Source organism: Marmota flaviventris, chromosome 6 (genome assembly GCF_047511675.1).
Source record: "Marmota flaviventris isolate mMarFla1 chromosome 6, mMarFla1.hap1, whole genome shotgun sequence".
Taxonomy (NCBI): domain Eukaryota; kingdom Metazoa; phylum Chordata; class Mammalia; order Rodentia; family Sciuridae; genus Marmota; species Marmota flaviventris.
In genome coordinates, this window is record NC_092503.1 from 22,551,847 (window position 1) to 22,577,231 (window position 25,385).

At 40.4% G+C, this 25,385-nt stretch overlaps 1 protein-coding gene across 15 annotated transcripts in view; it reads left to right on the forward strand.

The window, feature by feature from the left end:
- Nucleotides 1-5,585: 5,585 nt before the first annotated feature.
- Hivep2 (HIVEP zinc finger 2) overlaps nt 5,586-25,385 on the forward strand; it is a 184,509-nt gene continuing 164,709 nt past the window's right edge. For 9 of the 15 annotated variants that reach the window (XM_071612969.1, XM_071612980.1, XM_071612968.1 and 6 more), the window contains exon 1: nt 5,586-5,959. The gene's annotated coding sequence lies outside the window, so the exon portion shown is untranslated. Of the gene's footprint in view, nt 5,960-6,102; nt 6,416-6,755; nt 6,808-7,015; nt 7,114-25,385 lie in introns of those variants that run through there. The other 6 variants (XM_071612972.1, XM_071612974.1, XM_027938449.2 and 3 more) reach the window with 4 other exon arrangements.

Consider the following 25,385-nt stretch of genomic DNA (forward strand, 5'->3'; position numbering starts at 1 on the left):
TCTGGGGTTTGCCTCTCAGTCACTCCATCTTTCGACCATATTAGTCTGATGGAGCTTTGGACCACTGTGTCTCACCTCCCATAGAACCTCCTTATATTATCCCCAGTTCTATATTTTGTCAAGATAAATCAGGTTGAGTCCTAAAAGAGCTGTCACTATGGAAATCTAATAATCTAATAATGTCTCATAGAAAGTAATGACTAATTAAGACCTTTAATATAGATATCAAGAGCTTGCTATTATAGTTAATTTATAAGGGAAGATTTTTAAAGGTGCAAACCCTTAACCCAAATAGTAACTGTTAAGGGAAGGAATTTCAACTCTTTCTGGAGTTGGGAGAGGGTGAGGGAAGAGAGTAGAATGGAAGTGTGTGGTTACGAGTTGTTACTGTTTATTTTAAGCCTACATTTCCCTATATCTAAGGTGGCACTTCAGGCATCATTAATCCTGCACAAAATCTTATTCCCACTGGCTAGTTCTTAAAAGGTGACTTTTGCTCTTTAGTCTTCAAGAAGATTATCCATGATATATCATAGAACTCACCTTCTTCAGAATACAGATCTGATGTGAGCCTACCTAAAGCATTCTCTAGAATGTGAGAAGCTAGTTTCACAAGCAGCTTGGTCTGTGAAATGTACGATGTCCTTTCATAAACTGTGGACAGGGATGGTCCCAAACTAAGCAGAAAATTTTTCAAGGCTTTTTTTAAAATATTTTTTTAGTTATACATGGACAAAATATCTTTATTTTATTTATTTATTTGTTTTATTTTTATGTGGTGCTGAGGGCTTTACATGTGCCCATCTTCTGAAGCCATGAGGATAAGCACTTTATCTTTTAATCCTAACAGATGTCACCTTCAGTCTCAGTATGGCTCTGGCTGATGTGATGGTGCTTCATTACCACCACCTCCCTCCACTTCCCAACAAAGGACATTAGAGTGGAATATACCCTGGTCTACATTATGATGCTTGGACTTGTGTTCAATGAATAATTCAACAGATAGGCACAACTTTCCTCAAAATTCTTTTCAACTCATAGTAGAGACCTAGATATTCTTCACACCACAGGAAATCATGATACTGCTTGATTTTCCTCCATATACCAAAAAAAAAAAAAAAAAACAGAAAAATAAGAAGCTTGGGAAATCCACCAGACAGGCAGTTCTAAGTTACTTTTTACTACAACCACAGGCTATATTCTGTGTATACATCAGGACCTCCAAGCAGGTAACACCTTTATTGTTGTACTTAACAGTACTATAAATCTATCTGAGAAAATGGTATATGCCAGTTAATTCATTTTACACAATTTTACAGAGGGATTTATTATAGCATTTTTTATAAAGAATTTGATCATAAGGCATCAGACACATCATCTTGACCAGCTGCCTAATTTTAAAAAGTAGAGAAACCAAGGCCCAGAGAGTTAGAGACAAAGTAGACATCCATCCCGCAAGGCCATACAACTCCTTTTTTTTGTATGACAGTTTCTTTCCTGAGTTCGTCCCCCCAGGTCCAGGCAAGACCTATCAGATCACCTGCCCCATTCCCAGTGAGTGGTTCATGTGTTAGGATATGGTAAGGCCACCTCAGCTGCTTAGAGAGAGGGTCTTCTTCCCCAAGAGTTGTTAAGATAGAAAAACAGTAATGCGGGACAGCTGCCCAACACTCTGCAGAATGTTTGTCCAAGGGCAAAAGGAGGCAGAAAGGTAAGAAGAGCTGAAAGATGGAGAAAGACTTAACTAGTGTTAAGTCTTTTTAACTATTTGAGCACCAGTATCTCCTGAGTTGGAAGCTAGTTCTTGATGTCTGGCTATGTGAGACAATGGAATTCCATTTTCCTCAATCTCATCAAAGTTGGGGATTTAACTGGAAAAGCCTTAAACTGTGTGTACAATGTGTTCTGGTAATCAGTCCTCCTGCCTCAGGAGATGGAGCAGGCTCCAGGGCCTCGTGGTAGGACTTGAGCTTTAGAACAACTAAGTATGGACTCTACTGTCAGTTAAAAACAGTCCTGGACCCACAAATATTCAGATTTAGCAGGACTTTTTATCATGTTTTCCCAGAGTGAGAGGCTATTCTGATCACCAGTGTCTTAATCTGTTCTAGCCACACTATTTCCCTTGAAGTTTATGAAAATTTCAGATCTTGGAATTCTAACTTAGCTGTTCATTTAACCTGAAAAACTCTGTCCTCAAATGGTGAAAACTTTTTCTCTAAGCCTTCTGTCTTCTCAACAATTCCTACACTGACCTCCCTATTTAATACTGCAACATGGCTATTTGGTTCCACCAAATCCTACCCCCACCCCAATCTTTACCTTTCAAAGTCCTATACAAATGATTTTCCCTCTTGTTCCTCTACCTACCCTCCTCCCACTACACTGCCAGTGCCAGAAAGACATGATTCATCTGTTCACAGATATGTCCTAAGTGTCTTCAGCACATAGTAGGTACTTGACAAATAATTTCTGAATGAAAGTGATTTCAATTCAAAGTGATTTTCTGAAAACACTCTGAAAAAACTCATACTGCCTTGTAGCCATTAATTATTTTACTTTCTTCGTAGCTCATAACCCAGATTACCAATTTATTCTCTTCCCTTTGAAACTGAGAAGTGGTAAAGACAATGGATGGAAGTGCAGTTCTGCTTAGTTCCATATGATGACCCCATTGGGTCAGCGGTGCTCCCACTCATCGTCACTTCCCACAGGGTTTCATAGGGCAGCATGCACAGTTTTCTACCAATGCCAGTTGTGTTTTGGAGGGTTGTATTTGGAAAAAGGAGTATTTCTGTTACTTTATTGTCCTTACATGTAAGCAACTGAACAGTCACTAAATATGGATGGCATGTTTGGGATACAGACATAAAATATGTATTAAAAGGGAAATTTCCTTGGAGGGGAAAGGCACTGCAATCCTTCTGACAGATTTCCCAAAACAGCAGGCTAGTGGGACATATCACAGGAAGCAGCAGCTGCATCAGACAGTGCTTTCTAACAGGTGCATGGACATCTGACTCTGGAATAGCTGGTGTCCAATGGCTGGAATGGCTGCTTTGGAGGGGCAATGGCTCCCTGTCAACTCCAAGCAACTGTTAGGCACATCAGAGACAAGCAACAGTGGTGTATTTATTTAAAGATTTTGACTCTTGGGCAGCAGAGGGATGTCACCTAGTTTACACATATTCACATACATTTTTACTTCCTTTTAAAACTCAATCTAGGCTATCTTCTTTAGATTTTAGTAATTTTTAAAACAAAGTAATCATTTAAAGAAGTGGCAAAGTTTGAATCCTGTTTTCAAGGATCCTCTTTGGCGGTAGATTCATACAATCAAAATTGATGTAGATTTGCTTTGCTTTTTTAATAAAAACATTTTAACTATCCAATTACTTTAATATTTCCATAGCCACGTTATACCTCCTCATCTCCTCTTTTAAGGAGGCTTTTAAGGTTTCAACTAATATTAATTCTGGTGAAGCAAACTGCCTGCTTTATTTGCTCAAGTTTCTGAGAGCATGGGCAGCTGCTGTGTGTGTTGAAGGGAAATTGGATTCTTAAAGAAACTGCTTAATCTTCTCTATTAAGCAATTAAATAAAATGGGCTCTGGGAGTATGTAGCAGGTGGGCTTGAAAGTGAAAAAAAATCTCGAAAATCACATTTGGAGTTTTAAATGAATGTTTAAAAAAGTAACCACACATATTTAAAAGAAGATGATAATTGGGGAGTTCCCCCCACCCCCCGCAAGGGCTTCAAGTTAAGTCAACAAAGGATGAATATTAAAAAACCTATACAACAAAAGAAGTTGCCTAAGTGGAAGTAGGCCCCGAATTTAAATGGTTCCGATTTTTTTTTTCCCTTGAAAAATACCAATTAAAAAAAGGTATCGCCGTTTTGTTTTGGAGAGTCGTCCTTCACCGTAATGTTGCTAGTGCATGGGGATCCCCCAAATACCCTGATTATAGGTCGAACCAAAACCAAAACAAACCAAAAAACGAAACCAGAGGCGCTATTCTCCCAGTTGTTGAAGGGGCTGTCCTTGCTTTTGAATTGTATTCATTTTTAATGAAAGGGGAAAGGAATATTTTATATGTCTTGACATTTGGTTCCTTTCGGCGAATTCTGAAACTCGAGACGCAAAACATTCCGCAGTTATTGGTGAAATACCTGCCTTAAAAGCAGAACCACAGTTAATGTCTTTGGCTCGGAATTCCAGAGACTAATTTCCACCCCTCCCACGGAGTCACCTGCTCAGGGGGAACCCCGGCCAGAAAGCCGGGTCGCGCCAGGTCAAATCTTGCGCTTCTCTTGTTTACTCCGCCCGGGGCAGGGCGGCGGCGCGGCTGGGGGTGGGGAGGGCTGCTACGGCCCGCGTCGCCCCGGGCTCCGGCTCCGCTTGGCCGGGCGCAGCGGCTTGGGCACCCGGCAGGGGCGCCGCGCGGTGCCCGCCAGACTCGGAGACCACTTAGAGGAGGCACTCCGGCCGCCCGCTCAGCCCAGCAGCCGCTAATCGCTCTGGGGTACAGCGGCCTCCTGGGAACCTCCCTAGCGGGTGCACGGGAGTCCACACAGGGAGGGTAACGGCCCAAGGGAACCCCGGTGTCCCCCGGGTGTCTCTGGGTGGGGGAGGAAGCCAGAACCCCGGGTCCCCCTCCTCGCTTGGGATTCCCTTCCCCCGCACGCACCGCTTTCCCAGGACTGGGTGTGATTTTACTCCGGTCTTTTCCGAGGAAAGGGGAGAGCGCGGCTGGTGGTGGCAGTTCGCCCCCCGCCCTAGGTCCCAGAGCCGCCCACCAGGAAACCTGCAGCTGCTCCGGGTGCTACAGCCCAAGCCTACTTGAACATCCCAACGTGGGCGAGTCGCGTTCCCCTAGCTGGGTGCGCCCAGGGCACCCAGGGGAGTGATCCCAGGGAAAGCAATTGAGGGGGATTTCGAGCGCGTGAAAAGTTCGCGTTTCCGCGGGGGCACGGAAAATGCTAGTAAAACACTTTGCAAAGCTCCAGAAACAGAGCCAGGAGTTATAGTTTCATTTTGTTTCTCTTGACCGATAAAATAGTAGAGCATGGGAGAGGCAAAGGATCAGGGGTACCTGGACAAAAATCTAAGGACAATACTAATTATATAATTCTGTTTGCTAGGAAAGCAGGAAACGCTTATATGTGAAATGGGGTAGATGGGAAGGGGTGGGAACGAAGGAGGCTTCCACATTCTTAAAGGAAATTCTCAGGGTTCTCAGCGCCCAAGTGTTTCTGCAAGGCGTGCAGAGACCCGCTCTCCGGGGAGTTCCCCGCTCCCATCGAGCGGGAGCGCAGCGGCGAGCTTCCCGCGCCAAGTGGCGTTAGCAAGGCCGGGCCCTGCCCTCCCGGCCGCCTCCCTCCCGCTCGCCCAGCGCGCCGCACATCCCTCTCTGGTCGCCGGCTCCAGACTGGTTTTTCTGGTTCAGCCTCCCTCCCTGGGACGCGCTGGGGGATCCGATGACGTCGCTGGCTGAGTCTCTCCCTCTTCCTCCCTCCCCCCGCCTCTCCCCCGCCCGCCCTCGCCGCGCACTCCTCCTAGTAACTTCTGTTCGGGGAGGCGCTGCCAGGAATAACCCGGTGCGTCCACTGCCCGGGAGGGGAGGCGGCCGCTGCGGCTCCCGCACGCAGACAACTGCGGCCCGAGCCCCGCGGCTCCTGCCCCAGCCTGGCGGCCCCTGCCCCGGGCCGATCTTTGTATAGTGTCAGAAAAATAAATATAGGCAAGAGGAGCCTGGGCTGGCGGACGGGATCTCTTCCCTCCCTCCGCGCCCGCCCTCCCTCTGTCCTTAAGGAAATGCTACCAGACACCCCCCACCAGACACGCTCAGCCTTGGCGAGGAGCGGCCGCCGCGGCAGCGAGAACAAGGGCACCAGGGGGGTTTCCTCCCCTCCTCCTCTCCCTCCTCTTCCTCCTCCTTCTCAGCGGTGACTTTCCAGGTGAGCGGCCACCGCGGCTGCGAGGATCCCCCTCGCTGGCTGGGGCTCGGTCGCCGCGTCGCACCCTCCTCTGGCCCCTGTCACCCAGCGGCAGCCGGGAGCTGACAGCCGCCCGAGGGGCTCGCGGCCCAGAGGCGGGCGGCCGGCGGGAGGCGGGCTGGAGGTGAGGGGGTGGAGAGCAGGAGAGCGGAGCGCCGCGGAGCGCTGTCTCTCCCCAGAGGAGGAGGGTCTCCGCCAAAACATCCTCAGTGACTGTGGCACAAGTATTTGCCAAGTTGTGTCTTGGACGTTGAAGCTCCTCGGAGCCCGCAGCAACTTGGAGGGTCTCCTGGCTGGTTAACAATTTCCCTCCACGCCTCGACTCTGGGGTGCTGGGTGCAGCCCCGGGTGCGTGGAGGGCGGACCCGCTACTGGCAGAGAGCAGAGCGGCGGGAATCTAGGTCCCTCCTCGGCTCGGTAAGTGGCCTCGGAGCTGTGTTTTTCCTGCCTCCTTCAGCGTTAGAAGCTTGTTTCACTTTATACTGAAATCGCCGCCGCGGAACTCCGGCGCCCCCTCCTCGGCGCGCGCCCCCGGCCCCTTCCCGGTTTCCGAAGGGTGAGGGTCGGAGGGGGCGGGGATGGGAGAGACCTCGGGAGGGGGGTCCGGCGCGTTGGGAAATGCGGGGAATACCCTGGCCGAGGATCTATGCAGATGAGGGCAGGCTGCTTTGCGTAATGTCCTGGGGGGAGGGGGCCGCGCGGGAGCGCTGGAGGCAGGAATGTGCCTGGTTACTAATGAGGGACGTGCACCGGCGCGCACCGCCCGGCCACCGCAGCGGCTGCCGCGGCCGCCGGCGGCCCGTTGTCAGGTAGCGGGGGAGGGGGCCGGGGCGCGCTGCGCGGGTCGGGGGCGGCGCGGGCGGCCGGGCTGGCGGCGCAAGGGCCGGGCCGCCGGCCTGCGGCCGAGCGAGCGCAGGGAAGACTCTGGCTGTGGGCATTTCTATGTCTCCTTTCTCCTCCCGAGCAAGGAAGGAAGGAGAGAAGGAAGGAAGGAAGCGAGGAAGGAGGGGACTGTCTCGATGGAAGGTTCAGGCGGAGGCGCCCTCGCCTTGCTGGTGCACCGGCCGCAGAGTGGCTCCAGCCGCCGCCGGCTGGACCCGGGCGCGCAGAGACGGGTGGGGGCGGTTTGCATGCGTGTTTGTCTGTGCGTCTGGCCGGGGACCGGGAAGGGACATGTGTGTTTGGGCTATGCACTGTGGGGAGCTGGGTCTGCGCCTTTATGTCTGTTCCCTGAAGTGGGTGGAACGTTGGCCCGTTCCGGGAATGTTCCATGACGTGGTGCAGCCACAGGAAGGGGGTTAACGAGGGGCTCTCTGCCGTGGCGGCTCTGCCGGTTGCTATCAAAGCAGATGTGCTGCTGCTGCTTCTCCACTGTCACCTCCCTTCACCCCCACCCCTTGCCTTTCCATTCTGTGTGTCTGGTCCTGGTAGGGGTGAGACAGGAAAACACTGCGCTGTGTGTGCGAGTGTGTGTGTGTGCGTGTGTGTGTGTGTGTACTGTTGTGTTGTCTGTCGTACTGGGGGGGACTCCAGATCATCTCTGACACCCCAGCTGTTATCACAGATCCGTGCGCTTTATACGCATGTGCCTCCTGCGTCTTGTCCCTCTTACATAACACATCCAGTGCAGCAGAGGACGCGAGAAAATGCGACCCCAACCCTCCAAGCCCAAATTGTGAGGGGGACAGAAGGTCGGAAAGTGTTCCTGGGTGTTGTCTTTCAGGGACGTGGCTCACAGTGGGAAAAAAAGGCAGAAGGAAAGGAGATTTCTTCCAGTGGCTCCTCACTCAGACTCAAAGCATCTAACTAAAAAGGACTGCATGAACTAGTCCTCTCTAATGGGAAAGCTTTTTTACATGCTTCTTCGCCAGGGGGAAGTGGGCGCTTTAACCTCCTGGCTTCACACAAGAGAAAGGGTCCTTAATAAGATGCTAGGAGGAGAACTGCAATAATGTGCGTTGGGGGGGGGGGGGGGGCAGCAGGGAAGGATTGGAGGAGACTGGAGGAATCTCCTGATAATAGGTTTCACCAGAAGCCTTAGGACACCTGTAATGGCTTAGAATTCACACAGGAAGCTGTGTGTGCAACTGACATTGCAAAACCCTTATTCTCTGTACAGTTATTTAGGCCTAAAACGAACGTAGGCTTGTTTCCGGTACTTTCATTATAATGGAAAATTTGAACTGATTTTCTCCTTCCTTTTCTGCCATTTTAAAAATAACTCAATTTATCTTAAAAAAAATATTGGTGCTCTTCTTCCACCCCCATGGCTGGACTTCAATAATTTACAGGAGGACTGTGTTTTTCTGGCATCCTCAGAGTCCTAGTCAAGGGCTATTGATTTTTCTCTTCAATACAGTTGCTTCTTTTGCAGTGAATAATCAAGCCCAGAATTTACTTGAAATATTAATAAGATTCATTTTAATTAAATTTACAATGATCTGTCCTCCTTGAAAAAGGCCATTTAACTTTATTAGAAACATTTCCTCTAGTGTAATATTTGGTGATATTTGTCCTTGAGCCAAGCAAGTTATTTTAAATATTTGCATATATATATATATATATATACTGATATATACCTGATAGAATTTGTGAATGTCTGTTATTACGTCTTACAAGAATGCCACAGTAAAATCTTAAACAAATGGATTTTATAATAGTAGATTTGTTTTGATTTTTAGGAGCTAGTCCATATAATTTATCAAAACAGAAATGTCCTTCATATGAGTAAAGTGGATATCATTTTCAATGCTAAGAGAAAATTTCCTTGGAATCCTGAGGAGTTATGATAACAGATTACAATTATACATTTTTATTTTGAGCTGAAAGGGATTTATCAATATCCACTTAATGACAGTGTGATTGGAGTGTCATAATCCCTTTTGACCACTAGTTTGAAATATGCAGTTTATTTCTCATATGCAGAAAAACATTATATTACAATGGTGAATCTTTTGAAAATTGAGATAGTTGCTTGCTTTCAACATAGGTCAGGTATAAAACAGAATTTGCATTTTGGCATCTATATTTCTGTTACAGTGATTGTATTTTGTGACACTATTAGAGAATGCTTATATTTATATAAAGGTATTTAAGATTAAGTTGATATAAGATTGATTTGGAGACAATTTTGGGAATAGTGTGTTAATGATATTAGAAATTTAAAATTTAGCTGATGTTTTTAAACTGGTTAGATCCTTGTAGACTGTTTGGTAAAATACTATTAAAGTAGACTAAACATTTCTATATTTCTATGGAACATGGAATGTGAAAAACTTACTATGTGTGAGCTAGCACATAAGGAAATAATGCTGTTTGACTATATTGCAAGATTAACCATCAGAATCTTTTGATTGATCAGTGTCCTTTTCCATGAGATGTGTTTACAAATGTCCTTGTTACTATGAAAACAAAACAGGACAGCATACATGCAGGCGTTCCCTGGGGAATAATGGTGCATGTGTCTGCTTGAGTTTTTGGCACTTTGACACTATTCAGAATACCAGGTTGAATCTTTTATGCTGACTCAATTTAAAATTAAGAATCTTATTTTAAAATGTCCAGTTTTTAAAAAGCAGAGCTAATTTCAGCAGCAACAAAAACCAGCAAATACTCTTTTTGTTGGTTTTAGACTTTTGAAGCAGCACCAATGATTTGCTGAAGTTCATTTAAAAGTTTTCAACACAGGAAAAGCAATTTTAAAGACCTATAGACAATATTGTTTGGCAGGGGCAAAAGTTTAATTCACTATGGTGTGAAATTATTGAACACCCCGTATGATAACTATTATAACAAGGGAAAAGTGCTTAGATCAACTAGATTCATAGCTGTGGACCAAACAGGCTGCCAATCTGTTGATTAAAAAGAAGCAGTTTTCACAATGTAGTAATAGTATCAGCAGGACTCCGTTGGTCTATACATTAGTCCTGTAGGTGGAGAAATGGTTCACAGTTTAAAATTTCAATGATATGCTTCTAGTGTATGATATTATAGCTGAATTTGTCATGAGTTCATGTTTTGGCTAAACTTTTGGCAACTTTTAGAGTTATATTATAAAAGGGAACAGAGGAAATTTGCTAACTCAACTTAGTGGACTTGAGATTTCTTGAGAAACTTTACACCACCCAGAGTATTTGGTTTGGCTTTAACCTGTACATAGGCAAAGTCTTCATTAATACTGTGTAAAACTTCGTGAATATTTCAAGTGAGGGCTGTACTGTGAAGTTGTAGGTGAATACAGAGGATTGAAGGAAAATGAGAGGGCTTCATGAAATTAAGGTTGCACATATTTGAGGGAAACTTTATGTAAAGTAATATTATTTTCTATTTGTTCCTGATATTTGATCATAATCAAAATTTTTGTTTAATATATACTATTTATGACAACACAAAAAAGATAAAAATCAATATTTGTAGCTAGGAGATAGCTTTAAGAAATTTGGGAAAATATTTTAATACGTTATTGTTGTGACACAACTTGGAAATCATAGTGTAAAAAAGGATAATATGGGGCTGTGGCTGTGGCTCTGTGGTAGAGCGCCCACCTAGCATGTGCGAGGCACTGGGTTCAATTCTCAGCACCACATAAAAATAAATAAATAAAATGAAGGTATCGTGTCCAACTACACTATGTGTGTGTGTGTATATATATATATATACACACACACACACATATAATATATATATACACACACACACACATATAATATATATATATATATATATATATATATATATATATATTAAAAGGATAATATGTTTTTCTTGCTGTGTGTAATCTGTGGTGTGTTTGAGATGAACCATGGACACCAGCATTGGATTGACATAGGCCTATAACCTCTACATGACTATTCTGGAATAACACCAGAGCTGCCTGCCATGTGGGTCACTGTTATTCTGGCAAAGATGTTCCAATCTTAACACTCCTGTGATCCATCATTCATGCTATTATCTATTATAACATGTGGTGTATTGTATAATTGTTCCTAACTGTAGATTTCCTATCTTAAAATTTGGGGTTCAACTATTTAGACCTATTTGAAGAAAATGCTTTGAAGAGAAGAGATGAAAATGCTATTCATGTTTCTGAGAGTGATTCTGGCCAGAAAGCAGGTGGGATCTGTCTTACCACTTCTGGGTCACAGAATGGTTCAGTGTAGGATCTGGAATTAGTCAGGGTCCATGTCTTTGACTTGTCACTCCTATAATCTCAGTCCTCTTTTTTTTTTAAGCAACATTTATTTATTTATTTAGTTAGTTTTATGTGGTTCTGAGGATCAAACCCAGTGCCTTGTACATGCTAGACGAGTGCGCCACCACTGAGCCACAACCCCAGCCCCTCAGTCTTCTTTTCATAATATGATGACAGGTTAGGGTTAGGGTTATCGTTGGTCAATACAATTTGTTCATCTAGTCATTCAGGAAGTATTTTCTATAGGTAAGGCCTTGTGCTAGGCACCAAGGGTAGAAGGATGACTCAAATCAGTAAAAGAGCTTATAATCTCATGAAGCTGACAGATATTAATCACGTGATGAACCAATATATGTACAATACATGTTTTAAGTGCTATGAAAGAAACACAAAGAACTATATATAACCCCTGTCTGGGAGTGAAGAGTCAAGTAAAAAAAGGTGGGTAGGGAGAGGGAGAGCATTGTACAAGGGAATAATGCAAATACCTTGAGGTGGGGGAATGCACAGTGTTTCCAGGAGTTGAAAGCAAGCCAGTGGGACTGGAGGGCAGATAACCAGAGAGGTAATGCCAGATAAGGCTAGAACATGTGGGAAGGACCTTGAAAGCAAGTTGACCACACAAATGATTATGTAGCCTGGCATAAACGGGTTGCTCTTGGCAAATCAAGACATATGTTGTCCCTATTTCTGGCCATGTTACAGCTTGATTTTTGCAGAGGGAATTTTGGAGGGTGGGGTCTAGAAGTTGCTTATGTATAACACGTGTCTGCACAGTGCTTCCACATCAATTGCTGCTGCCCCTGGGACATTTTTTTTTTAATATTTATTTTTTAGTTGTAGTTGAACACAATACCTTTATTTTATTTATTTTTATGTGATGCTGAGGATTGAACCCAGGGCCTCATCCATGCTAGGCAAGCATTTCACCTCTGAGCCACAACCCCAGCCCTGCCCTGGAACATTTTTAATGTTGCTGTGTGAGCTGACTTTCGTTTGATGGACTTACCCGCAGGTTAGCTATTAGTATTTGCAGATATGTATGTACTTTTCTTATTTATTTATTTATTTATTTATTTATTTATTCATTCATTCATTCATTCATTCTAATTTGTTATATATGACATCAGAACGCATTTCAATTCATATTACACATATAGAGCACAATTTTTCATGTCTCTGGATGTACACAAAGTAAAGTCACACCATTTGTATCTTCATACATGTGCTTAGAGTAAAGATGTCATTTCATCCCACCGTCTTTCCTACCCCTAGGCCCACTCCCTTCCCCTTTCTCACCTTTGCCCTATCTAAAGTTCGCTCAGTCCTCCCATGCCCTCCTCCTCGCCCCCATTATGGATCAGCATCCTCATATCAGAGAGGACTTTTGACATTTGGGTTTTTGGGATTGGCTTACTTCACTTAGCATAATATTCTCCAACTCCATCCATTTACCTTCAAATGCCATGATTTTACTCTCCTTTGATGCTGAGTAATATTCTGTTGTGTATGTATACCACATTTTCTTTATTCATTCACCTACTGAAGGGCTTTTTTATTTTTAAATATATTTTAAAGATTTTTTTTAGTTGTACATGGACACCATGCCTTTATTTTATTTATTTATTTTTATGTGGTGCTGAGGATTGAACCCAGTACCTCAAACATGCTAGGCAAGCATACTACCACTGAGCTACAACCCCAGCCCTACTGAAAGGCTTTTTAAAAGAAGAAAAAGTAATTTAAATAAAAAAAAATACTTATTTGGGGTTCCAGCAAACTGAATTGGCCAGCATCATTGATTCAATTAATGAATAACTACCAATTGAGAAGTCTTTACAAGGTCGCTGTGTGAAGGAACCGATTAATCTTTGGAGCCCCACATGAGCTGGATCTATATGTTTCTAAACAACTAGTAAAAGAGTGAAACATTCAATTCCCCAGATTATTTTTATATGGTTGCAAATATCAAGGTGTTTGGAGAAATTTAGATTTGAATTTTTACTTTCCTTATGATTAGGGGTCAGTGTAAGATGAAATTACATGATATGAAAGAGTAGAAAAAAAAGGATTGTGATAATAATATTCTTTTCCTTTGTCAACTCTATCATTTTACTAATTCATTTCCTGTCTTGTACTTTATATAATAAGAAAATTAGAAAATTTAAGTGGTAGGGTCATTGCTGTGTAGTGGCTCTAAGCTTGGGCTTAGTGACTGCAAGAGAAGATACAGGGCTTACAACTTACAAATGAGAACACACCGTAAATGGAAGCTGGCTCTTTCCTTCCTTCCCTTTCTTCCTCCTTCCTTCCTTTTTCAGCTGGAATGTTTAGAGGGGCCTTATAGGAGAAAGTGGTTTTTGATGGGAAGCCTTGAAGGTTGAGTAAAACTGCATTAAGCAAAGAGAAGAGAGGGGCTCAGGATGCACTGAGCTGCAGTGATGAGGTATAGGGGCAGCACCAAGGAGGGGAGGAGTACTGGTCTCCAATTCTGGGGAGCCTTAGAGTTCTGCTGAGAAAGCTGGGTTTCACTCAGTGGTTTGGGGCAAAGAAGTAATACTGTGAAGTGTGTGTTTGGACAGATTAAAAGGGATATAGGAGGTGGATATATTGTTGGTAAAGAGGTGGTCAGATTGCCATGGAAAGGAATGGAAGTTTACTCTGTTGCATGACAATGTGAATAGTTTTCTCTTGTTAATGGATGTGTTAAAAGCACCTTATAATGCAATAAATAAAGTGATTAAAATATTTTTTAAGCACTGCCAAATATGTATGGCAGGTTTGAATAACATTTTAAGTAAAGGACAGCACTTTGACTATGTAATTATTTATTCCTGAAAATATTTATAAATACTTACAGGTGAAAGTGGACCATCAAACGCCAACTTATGAAAATGTTTATATTTAAAGTTACAGGGTATTAATACTTTTAGGTGTAAATACATGAGGAATTGATAGGTGATTCATTCAGTGGTTAATTAGAATACCATGTTTTAATCGATTCCCAGTTGCATCTAAATCAGGACAATGGACAGATAGTGGAGAACAGTGTATTTGACATGCAGTACTTTGTTTGGCAAAGATTTATTTGGTGGTTTCGTTTTCTCTGAAAAGAAAGCAGATCATTGAAGCTCTTATTTGCACTGTGGCAGATTCACTTGATTCCAGAAGCCCAGCAAAAAGGTGGGACTTTTCCAGTAGGCCTTAGGTGAACATAGACACACCCTCATTTATATTTGTTCAGGGATCCGTAAACGTGCATCTGTGTATAGGCATGCGTGCACTCACACAAGCATACACAAATCTTAGAAAAAAAAAAATCATGTTCATTGAGAGAAGATTTTGATGATTAAAATACAGCCTTAATTCTTATCCAGATAGTTGCTGAAAGTATTTCTCTTACAGTGGAGGTTATGTCTAATTCTATATAAAGAAGATTATAGGAAAGATAATTTAAATTGTAACTAGCTTTGTTCACTAAAATGCTAGATTCATTTGAAACAGCACTTTATTTCTTTTGGAAGCCAGACAACTAGTTTAATAGTGTACATATGAAACGCTAATTTGGCTTGTTAATTGGATGCAATTAAATTGAGGTTATTTTATACTGCTTAATTGTCTGAAAATTACATGTGTTGCCATGCCTGTGTAACTTGAGGCAAAAACCGGGGGATATTGTGGGAATGGGGGTGGGAAGGACATAAGGTCTTGTCGTGTCTTTGCAGTGAACTTTCTGTGAGAACTTGGAAGCAAGACTTTCAAGCTCCCTGGACCTCATTTGGAAATGGAAGAGACTGGAACAGATGGCTTCTAGAGCCTCTTCCAACTCATATTCTATCAGTGTATAAATTCTACTTTGTAGTTATAGAGAATTCAATGTCATTTTATTCTATAATTATGGTATTACCAGGATGAACGAAACACTTAAAAAAAATCAGCCCAGTGCCAATTTAGCAAATCCATTAGATGGAAAGGAATTGAGGTTTAAAGAGCACTTGCCCTGTGCCAGGCTCCATGGCAGACACTCTCCCAAGCATTAGTTCTCTTAATGCCACTGCCTTACTGAGAAGATGTGGTTTTATTATCTTTATGTTTGCACCCAAGGAAACTGAGATTCTGAATGGTGAACTGATTTTTGCAGGGATGCTCTGATGGTCATCAGTAGAGCAGGATTTGAACTTGGGGCTATTAGGCTTTGAAGCCATTCCATGCAATATAAGCAACTATTTACATAACGCAATTATTTAAAAAATTAACAACAACAAAAAGTGCCGATCATTTTTTATCACTCTACAGTGAACCAAATGTTTAGTCTAGGTGTGAAGAGCCTGGATTGGAAGCTGGAACAATGGAATTCCAGCTCCACTATCAGTCAGGAGGAATGTAGAAAAGTCACTTAACATCCCAGGGATTACAAAATGATGACAAATCTTGTTCGAGGGTTATTGTGAAGTTTTTACGAGAATGTGTGTACGGACCTCAGTGAGCACATAGTGAATGCTTAATACCTGGTAGTTGGATTATTATTAAGAAGAGATTAGACCAGAAGAACTTCAACTGTTGTGACAGTAAGATATTACTTAAACATTTTCAAATGGTCCATCAAACTCTTGATTGAAGTGGTTTAAAAACAATGTCACAACGAGCTTGGTTTTTGACAGTTGTTAACAAATGGGATTGCTGATTGTAATCTTGGATATTTCTCTTTTAGCTCAGCTACTGTGCTATACTGATGATGTGAACTAAATCCGCTGGTTCCAGAGTTTTTGGTCTCATTTAGGTCTAGGGCCTGAATTGCCCAACTTGAACTGTATAAATCTTAAAAGCCAGATAACCAGTGTTCACCCATGGGGCCCTTGGACCCACTTAAAGAGTCTATTGCTTGCAGGACTGCAGACTTTAAAAATATTTCCTAATGAATAAATACTGATAGTTTGGGAAAGGTGCTCTTTTAGACAATGGGGATTTGTTAGTGGACAAAATAATAAAATAAAACCTGTTGCCCTCATGGAGTTTACATTCTAGTAGACTAATTTAGAAACTTTTCCAGGAAAATTTAGTCACCATACTACTTTTTAAGTGTTTTCAGGAATCTCTGCTTTTATACTGAGTCTCTCTTAACCCAAATGATGGTTGAAGAAACACCATAAGACTTACTGAATCACTACTGAAATAATCTATTTCATATATGTGTATGCACAAACACTATTATTTCATAGTAAGGTAGTTTTTAAAGAGGTACTATTTTTACATGAGTAAATATTATAGCACTACTCTTTTTAGGTTTTTTTTTTTTTTTTTTCGGTACTGAAGGTAAACCCAGGGACTCACACCTGCTAGGCAAGTATTCTGCCATTGAAATATATCCACAGCCTTTTAAAATTTTGAGAACAGGGTCTTGCTAAGTTTATGAGGCTAGCCTCAAACTTGTGATCTTCCTGCTTTAGCTTCCTGAGTAGCTGGGATTATAGGTTTGGGTTATTGTGCTGGGATTAAAGTTCTTTTTTATGGTTCAGCTGTATGGTCCTTTATACCTGTAGATCAGGTCCTTGCATGGACAAGGAGAAAAATAAAAGATTAACAAATGACACATTTTATTATAAAATGCACTTATAAGCTTGTTAAAAGTGAGGAGGTTACCTCAGATTATGTTCGTAATTTTTTAATCCTCTTTAAATGAATTTTTCATTACTTTATTTACCGATAATTTTCACTATAACATTTCTAGTGGATTAGGATGCTTGTACTTACACTAATGTGTGCTGAACACGGTGCATGACAGGCAGTGAGCACATTTGGATACTTGGTAAATGTTTAAAGTCATCATTCTTAAGACAGATGGGGTGTCCTCAGAGCCAAATGAAGGAAACCCTCAGTGGGCTAACGTCTTGGCTAGTCTTGGCAAACGTCTTGCCTCAGTGGCCAAGGTCCATCAGTCTGCTCATCCTTAAGTGCCTCTAGCCATTTTCAACTTTATAAAAAGTCCTCCAGAAAACAGCCTTCTCCCCTGCATACCCAATTGTCACAAACCCCTCTACCAACTATGGTCAGAGACTCCTTGGGCCCTCAACTTCCTGCCTGTTTTAGAGCAAATGAACAGATGGAACAATCTTGAGGAATTTGAAAGTCCGATAGGCAAGTTTATAATTGAACTGGATTCTTATATATAGGAAGTTTTCCTTGGTCATATTTTTGATCGGGATACTCTGAGAAGGAAGGTTGTGTGAAGGTGGCCATTGCTCTTGGGTGTGGGGAGGCCTTGAATAAATTCAGCATATAAAAGAGTATATTCCTTTCCTCCACTTAACTCCTGTGTCATGAAGGCAAAAAATGGAGGAGGGTAGGCTGGGGGTGAAACTGTCCTGTCACGCAAGCTGGTGGTGAAATCCTGTCTTGGCCACTCGGCAATGCCCCATGGGACAATCTGGATGGCTGGTCCAACACTCTGTGGATATAGGTCATGGGGAGTTCAGCTTCTAATTACCCATGGAACAATGATCAAACTTTATTTTTCTTTCTTTTCCTGATGCTTTCATTTGGAATAGTCTCAATTCCACTAAGCAAGGGAAAAATCTAAGTTATAAACACTCAATTTATTTTCTTGTCAGTAGCCATGTGTCAGAATTTATGTTGGGAGAAATACAGACATTTTGGATAAAACGAGGCTTTCAGATATCTGTTCTGCTCTTGAGATGATGTGCTCATTAAAGCCCATACACTTGTGCCACAGAGGCCACCAGAACCCGCTCTAAACCCTGACCCTTCTAGTTGACAGCTTGCCTCATTATTGATTTTCGAAATGATTCAGGCCAAGCGACTGTACCTCTGTTATATTTCATTGTTTCTTCATCTGTAAAAGTGAAGCATTGCTTGTAGCACTGCCCTACCTCCTGGGAACAGAACAGGGAAACAAGAGAATTGGAGTGGCTATTTTTAGTGTGTAAAACAACACTAAATTTTGAGAATACTTAAGTTGTTGAAAAAAAATCTGATATGCAGGGATATATTTATGCAAGGGTTGGTAAAGTATTCTTGAGATAATTGATTGCTATTGGTGTACTTTATTACAGGCATATGCAATTGTTTGTAGAAAGATAATGGTCAGCTGCTCTGCAGCTTGTGTATCTCCTGATGCATTTGAATTTCTTGTGGGTCATTAATGCACGTGTGTAATACAGTATTGAGCTAGTTATGTTATACTCATATTCAAGCAAAAGGAATAATAAAAAAAAAAAACCAAAAGGAATCTAAAGACATTTGTTTTCAGATGTGTAATCTGTTTACTTGTTCAGATGACCTCAGTTATATTCGTGATAAACTTGGTGCCCAAATTTAATAAAGTAAGTCTTTAAAATGGCCAAGTGGCTGAGAATATTCTAAATGGACTTTTAAAATAAATCAACCTGACAGTATTGAGTATAGAAAATAATTGGATGCTAAGTGTGGAGATTAGATTTTCCAATGGACAAACTCCAAATTTGTTTAATCATCAGTTGATTTCTGGCTATGTTTGATGAGAATTTGCTAATGTTCAACATAATCATGCCTGAAAATGGTCACGTTGGGTAGTAATAGTTGATTTGGAAAAGTTTTTTTTTTTTTTTTTTATATCCATCTTAGCAAATAATTCTTGAATTTGTGTTATGAAGAAATTATGCTTTGGGCTGGGGATGTGGCTCAAGCGGTAGCGCGCTCGCCTGGCATGCGTGCGGCCCGGGTTTGATACTCAGCACCACATACCAACAAAGATGTTGTGTCCACTGAGAACTAAAAATAAATAGATAAATAAATTTAAAAAAAAAGAAATTATGCTGATCATTTCTCTTTCTTACATTCTTTTGTTTTGTTTTGTTTTGGTACTGAGGATTTAAATTCAGGGGCACTTGACCACTGAGCCACATCCCCAGCCCTATTTTGTATTTTATTTAGAGACAGGGTCTCACTGAGTTGCTTAGCATCTCACTGTTGCAGAAGCTGGCTTTGAACTTGGGATCCTCCTGTCTCACCTCCCGAGCCACTGGGATTACAGGTGTGTGCTGCCACTGGCTTTCTCTTGTATTCTCTTATATTCTTATGGGTGACAAAGGATAAGAGCAATGGGAAGCAAAGGGAAGACAGTTTGAAATTAATAATAAATTTGCTGTGGCTTCAAAACCTGCTGTGATTACAGGAAGGCTTCTTACAGCCACAAGAGCAAACAGTGCCTCACAGTGTGTCTACCATTTATCATCTCCTTTGAGTCAACTGGTTTTGATTTAAATTTCATAAGAAATTTTTACAAAATGTCACATAGTTGTGTGGATCAAGCTACTGTTCTCATTTATATTTGACATGTAAATAGCCCTAAAAAACTGAGGCAGAGAATGAGGTTTGGATGAAGACACAGGATCCTGGGGTCCTTTGGGATCTGCAGATGGCTTCCTGTATTCAGTATAACTTTCCCTGGTACCTCTTCCTAGTTGAGTTAGGCCTTGACATCATCAGGAACTCCTGAGCATTTCCTGAGAAGTTTTACTTCTATTCACTGTGATTCGGTTTGTAATACTGCAACAATACTTATGTATTGTATCTCTTAAAGTGTAATTTGAATTATGTAATCAGTGTCTTAGGTATAAGATCTAATGTGCTGATACAGATTTTTTCAACTGGTGATAATGTGAAATCTTGTATAGAATCGTAGGATTAGATAAAGCCATTGGAGACATTTAATCTCCAGCTATGTGAGAAATCACTAGGGACAAATCACCCAGGACTGCTCTTTCTTAGGAAGGCCTATTCCCTTATCGGGCACTTGTGTTTATGAGCAGTTTAGTCCTCAACAGCTTCAAAACTAGTTGAATAATCCTTGTGTTGCATGCCAGTCCTATGGTTACTTAAAGAGAGCAATCATGTTCACCTTACCTATTATTTTTTCCTGGCTAAATATTCCCAGTTCTCTCTGCTAGATCTCATTGGATGTCATTTTCATTTTCATTTTTATTAATTTCAGGGATCAGGTTGTTCGTGTCTGAAATTTACACCAGGCTATTGATTTTTATGAGTCCTCAAAAAATAAATTGCTCATTTACTCAGTTACTCTTGAGAAGAATCCTGTTACCAACTGGTTTAGAAATATTTTACAGTAAGTGCCTAATGGTGTTGGTTGAGACTTTGTAGACAGTATAACTAGAACAGCATTAGAATGTATAATAGTATAATACAGAATGATTTTATCATGTATTATTGAGATTCTGGTATGTGTAAGATATATGGGAATATGCAATGTAATACAATTATAAATAGAATATAAAATACAAAGCAGAGTGTTTCCCTATTCTCATCAAAACCTTTATGGTCTCCAATGTTGAAGAAAGAATTAAGGAAGGAAAACTATTTTTAAAATAGACAAGTGAAACCATAAGAGAGACGTTTAAGAAGCATTAAAAGAGTGCAAAATCACCCCTGGCTGAGGAGATAGAGGTTTCTTCATGGGAGGCCTTGATTTTCACAGGCAAAGTGTACAAATACACCAGTGCCAGAGAATGTACAACGGTGTTTTTCAGAGGTGTGTCTGATTTGAGTTCAGCATAAAATGCATGTTAAGTGGATGTTGGTGAGAAAGTTAGAACGTGTGACACATTGTCTAGGAGCTTGCATTCCAGTTTAAAGAGTTTGTACCTAAAATGATCAGATGTACTATACTGCGCTGAGAATATGATCATTGAGTTTGACCATTCTTTCATAATATACCATTAAATGAAATGAAACAAACAGCTAAAATAAAATGTGTTAAAAATTTGTATGCAGAAAATTCAATTGTATTGAAAAATAGCATCCCACATAAGACATGTTGGCTTTACATTGGCATATTATTATATATACCATTTTTGTCCAAGGAACTGAAAAATCTCAAAAGATAATGACTTTAAAGGTAAAGTAACAGATATATTGTCATATTCATACCTGTGCCACCTACATTTTCTAATTCCTATTTTTGACCATATAAGTGACTATCACAATAAATTAACCTTTTCTTCAATTAGAAGTTTCCTGTTAATTAAAATGTGAATATAGAATGTTGGGAAATACTTCCATGCATGGACATCACTTGTAAGAATATCATCTGTATAGTACCACATACAGTAGAGTCTTGTTGCATCGTAATAACAACTTTGAAGAGTATTCTTACTTGAGATCTTTATTGCTTTTAGTATTTATGAGAAAACTTTTCTGCTTTAATTTGTCTGCACAGATGGCTTATTAATCTACATAATGAATAGTAAGGGAGGTCGATATTTAAGTGGGCACATGTGTCATAGAACAAGTGAACCTATAAAATTTGTATGCACAAACTGAGATTGGATGTTTGCATGTTACTAAAACAAAGGTTATCATTTCCTGAGTAGGTACTTTGATTTTTGGAACTCTTCTTTTAATTGTAAAGAGAATTATCATATTTTAAATTTAGCTTTAGTCACACTTTTAATCTTTGGGAAGTACCCAGGATTTTGTGAGAGACTAGGAGAGAATGAAAGATACTGTGTTGTAAAAACAAAACAAAAACCAAAAACCAATTTATGCAGTAGGTTCATTTTCACTTTTACTTTAATGCATATGAGAACACGGATGTCTCAATAACATGCATCGTTATAGGCCATTTGGGCACTTAGTACTGTTTAAATTTTATTGAGAGCCTATATGAGGCCATTTTATTAATAGCATATAATGAGGGCCTGTTCTGAAGTGTTCAGTATAGATGGAGGCTGAAAAAGGAGATGTGCTGTTAAACACTGGAGTACTAAGTACATATGTGAAGATTACGTCGACTTTACCTAGAGCCTGAAAGGCAGGTCCCAGGTGATTACACCTCATCTTGTTATTTCTGAGGAGAAACTAACCATTCTTGAACTACTTGGTGGTCTTGGGACTTAATTACAGGGCCTGTACTTTGTTCAGTTATCCAATCCTGAAGGATCAAGGCACTAGTAATTTATGCCGAAGGCCACTTAATAAAGAGAAGGTTATAGTTTTGGGGTAGTTTGCGTGAGAAATAAGCCATTGGTTTTGGAAATACTGAAGTACAATAGGGGCCTTAATGGAATTAGACTGTGAAGTATGTACAAAAGTAAGTTTTTAACGAAAGGGTAATTGTACATGTGTGTTCTCATATGTGTTTGCATGTAATGCACTTTTCTCTTCATTCCTGTACATGTCTGCTCATTCAGTGAGCTTTCTTCCTTTGTCTGTGCTTTAGCTCTTAGGCTTTGATTTGGGAAAATACTGACTCTGGAACAAGGCCATTGTACCATAATTATAGAATAGGATGGGGACCTCAGAAAGAAAGATTTCTGATGGCATTATCATTGCATTTCTTGGGATCCAGGTTTTTGGAAAAACAACAAATGATTGGTGAATGTTCTTTGCTTATTGGAGAAGAATATTACTCAATTTGAATATAGTGAGAGGAGAGGAAGAATTCAGTATTCTTTTCTGAATGTTTTTAGAGAGGAGGCCAGCTTAAGAACCAAGTCAGCATGTCACCGTCTGGTCATTTCAAAGACTTGTCAATGTTTAAGAAAATGGAGAGACTCTTAAAATCCTAGGGTCTCAGACCCGAATGGTACACTAACAATTAGCTGTTACTCTCATTTTCAAACTACACATTGAAATGAAACCAAGCCTGAACTAAATAATGAGTTTCAAAGGATTAACTTGGGAGAAACTTCAAGTCTCAATTCTTTTAATTAAATTAAATGCTAATATATCTTATTAGGTTGGAATTGTACATTATAAGCACTCTTACGATGTACTTTAAACCCCCAAATTGGAGCATTTAAATTGTTTCCCCTGTGGTTTCTAAAGAGAAAGTGTAAACTGCGTTATTCTGGAGAACATCCTTTTATCCTAACAGTTTGTTTGTTCTTTTTCATGATGTAATAGAGATGCATTTGAAAATAATACCAGGAAAATGAAGAACTCAAGAGTTTAGTATTCTGGCTCGGATTTTCAATTATGTAGTTATTCACAAGTTGATTTATTTTATTGTTATCATACTTGTCTTTATATCTTCAGTCTATACTAAATTTATGGTGGTACTGATTTCATTTGGCCTGTAATGAAGATCATAAAATAGGAAAATTTTTAGCCATTCCTTTTGATCTTTCAAGTATCGCCATTGGCAATTAAATATAAACCAGAGAGCATGAACTTTGAGTAAAATCTTCATTGAGCTTGGATAGTATTTGGGCAGTCACTTGCAATGGTGTGTTAATTATACACCATTGACAGATGATTTGAAGGAGTAACTAAAAGTGAACTCTAATGAAAAGTACAAGAATTGCTGTGTACATGGAATAGGTAAAAGAATGGTACGACAGAAAAAAAAGACATGAATAAAAGTTGGTGTGGGATCACTCAGGAGATAGAAAAGCCACCTTACAGTATTTCCTAGGACTGGACACATCTGAGTCACTTTCATCCTCAAGTCCTTTGACAGGTTTGGGAAGTTGATAGATCTTACTTAAAAGGTACTGTACCCAAGCTAAGTAAATCATTTAGTTGGATGGATTCTTCCTTAGGCCCTTCCCAGGACTCACAAGCAGGCACTGGCTACTGTAGTAAAGGAGTGGTTTAGTTGGGAGTAGAGTTTAGGAATGGCAAGGATTTGGGATTATTATTATTTTTTTCCAGTAAGATCAAAGGGAGCTCAGCTCAGGTCTTCACAATGCTGCTGGTTTTGAACTAAATGTAATGAGTTCTCTGAGCTGATTTCTTCACAAAGTAAGGACAGAAATATGTGTGAAGTAAATGGAAAGCTTTCATATATTAAGTAAATTTAAAATATTATTCTGTTATACAGTATTTAATTGTGTTACTCAGATATTTAGGAAATAAGAACAGATTAAGTACTCATTGGTTTTGAATCACTTTCAAGGCAGCTCAGGTTACCTTTAATATAATTGCCTTAGGTAGTAAGTGACTGGATAGGACAGTTAACATTTATTAAGTTGTTAAGTCTTTTATGTGCTTTTAACATAAAAAATTCAGTAACCTTTTAAAAATAAAGCTTCTTTATCAAGGAGTAGACCTGGCTAATCAACTTCATGGAAGTGTTAAGATGATGATTTCTGTACTAATTCTTACATTCCAAACATTTATTGTGAATTTATAGGTTGCAATCAGTGTACATTTTATGTTTTGCTATTCTTACCCAATTTTGTTTATTTTTTTAGAGCAGTTTTAGGTTCATAGCAAATTGAGTGGAAGAGACAGAGAATGATTCCTGTATGCTTTCCGCCTCCCCACCTTAGAAGTCTTGCACCAGAGCAGTACATTTGCTTATCATCCAAGAACCTAAATGGACACATCTTGATGACCCCAAGTACATAGCTTACATTACATAAAGCCCTAACTTTTAAGTCATGTCCTGTTGTGAAATGATGCTTAGTTCAAATGTTAGAGATGTTAGAGCAACATAACATGGGTAACACTGGTTTACTATGAGAAGAACAGAATCTATACTTTCTAACCACCTCTCTCTTCAGCAAACTGAAATGAAGTTATTTCACTTTTTTATTCCATAATGATTACCCAATACCTTATGGTTTTATTTCTAATTCCTATTAACCATAAGTCATTGATTCTGTAGACTTACACAGAGTTATAATCTGGTTTGGGGTTTGAAACTAAACGGAAGGCTGGAAATTTAGAATAAAGGAACTTCTAAAAAATATAAATGGGGTGGGGCTGGAGTTGTGGCTCAGCAGTAGAGCACTTGCCTCCCATGGGTGAGGCACTGGGTTCAATCCTCAACACCACATAAAAATAAATAAACAAGATAAAGTATTGTGTTCTTCTATAACTAAAAAGAATATTTAAAAGAATAAAAAAATGGGCAACTTCTATTTTAAAACATTCTAGCCAAATGTTTTGTTGCTATTAAAGTGGATAAGTACAAGAGAAAGAGTTTTAGGAGATTCTGTTTATTAGTTGAGATATGATTAATTCAGGTTTTAATAAACGAAAGAAATGTTTACGTCACGCAACGGGTGTTTTAATGATGAAAACATATAGAACATGCCTGGAATACGCTTTTAGAAACGTCTAAGGGGGTTTTCTCGCTTTCTTTGACCGCTGGAGCTGGGCGGTATAGAAATGTTCTCTTCCCTCTTCCCTCTGACAGCGACTTGAGGAATCCACAGTGGGAAAGCAAGGGGA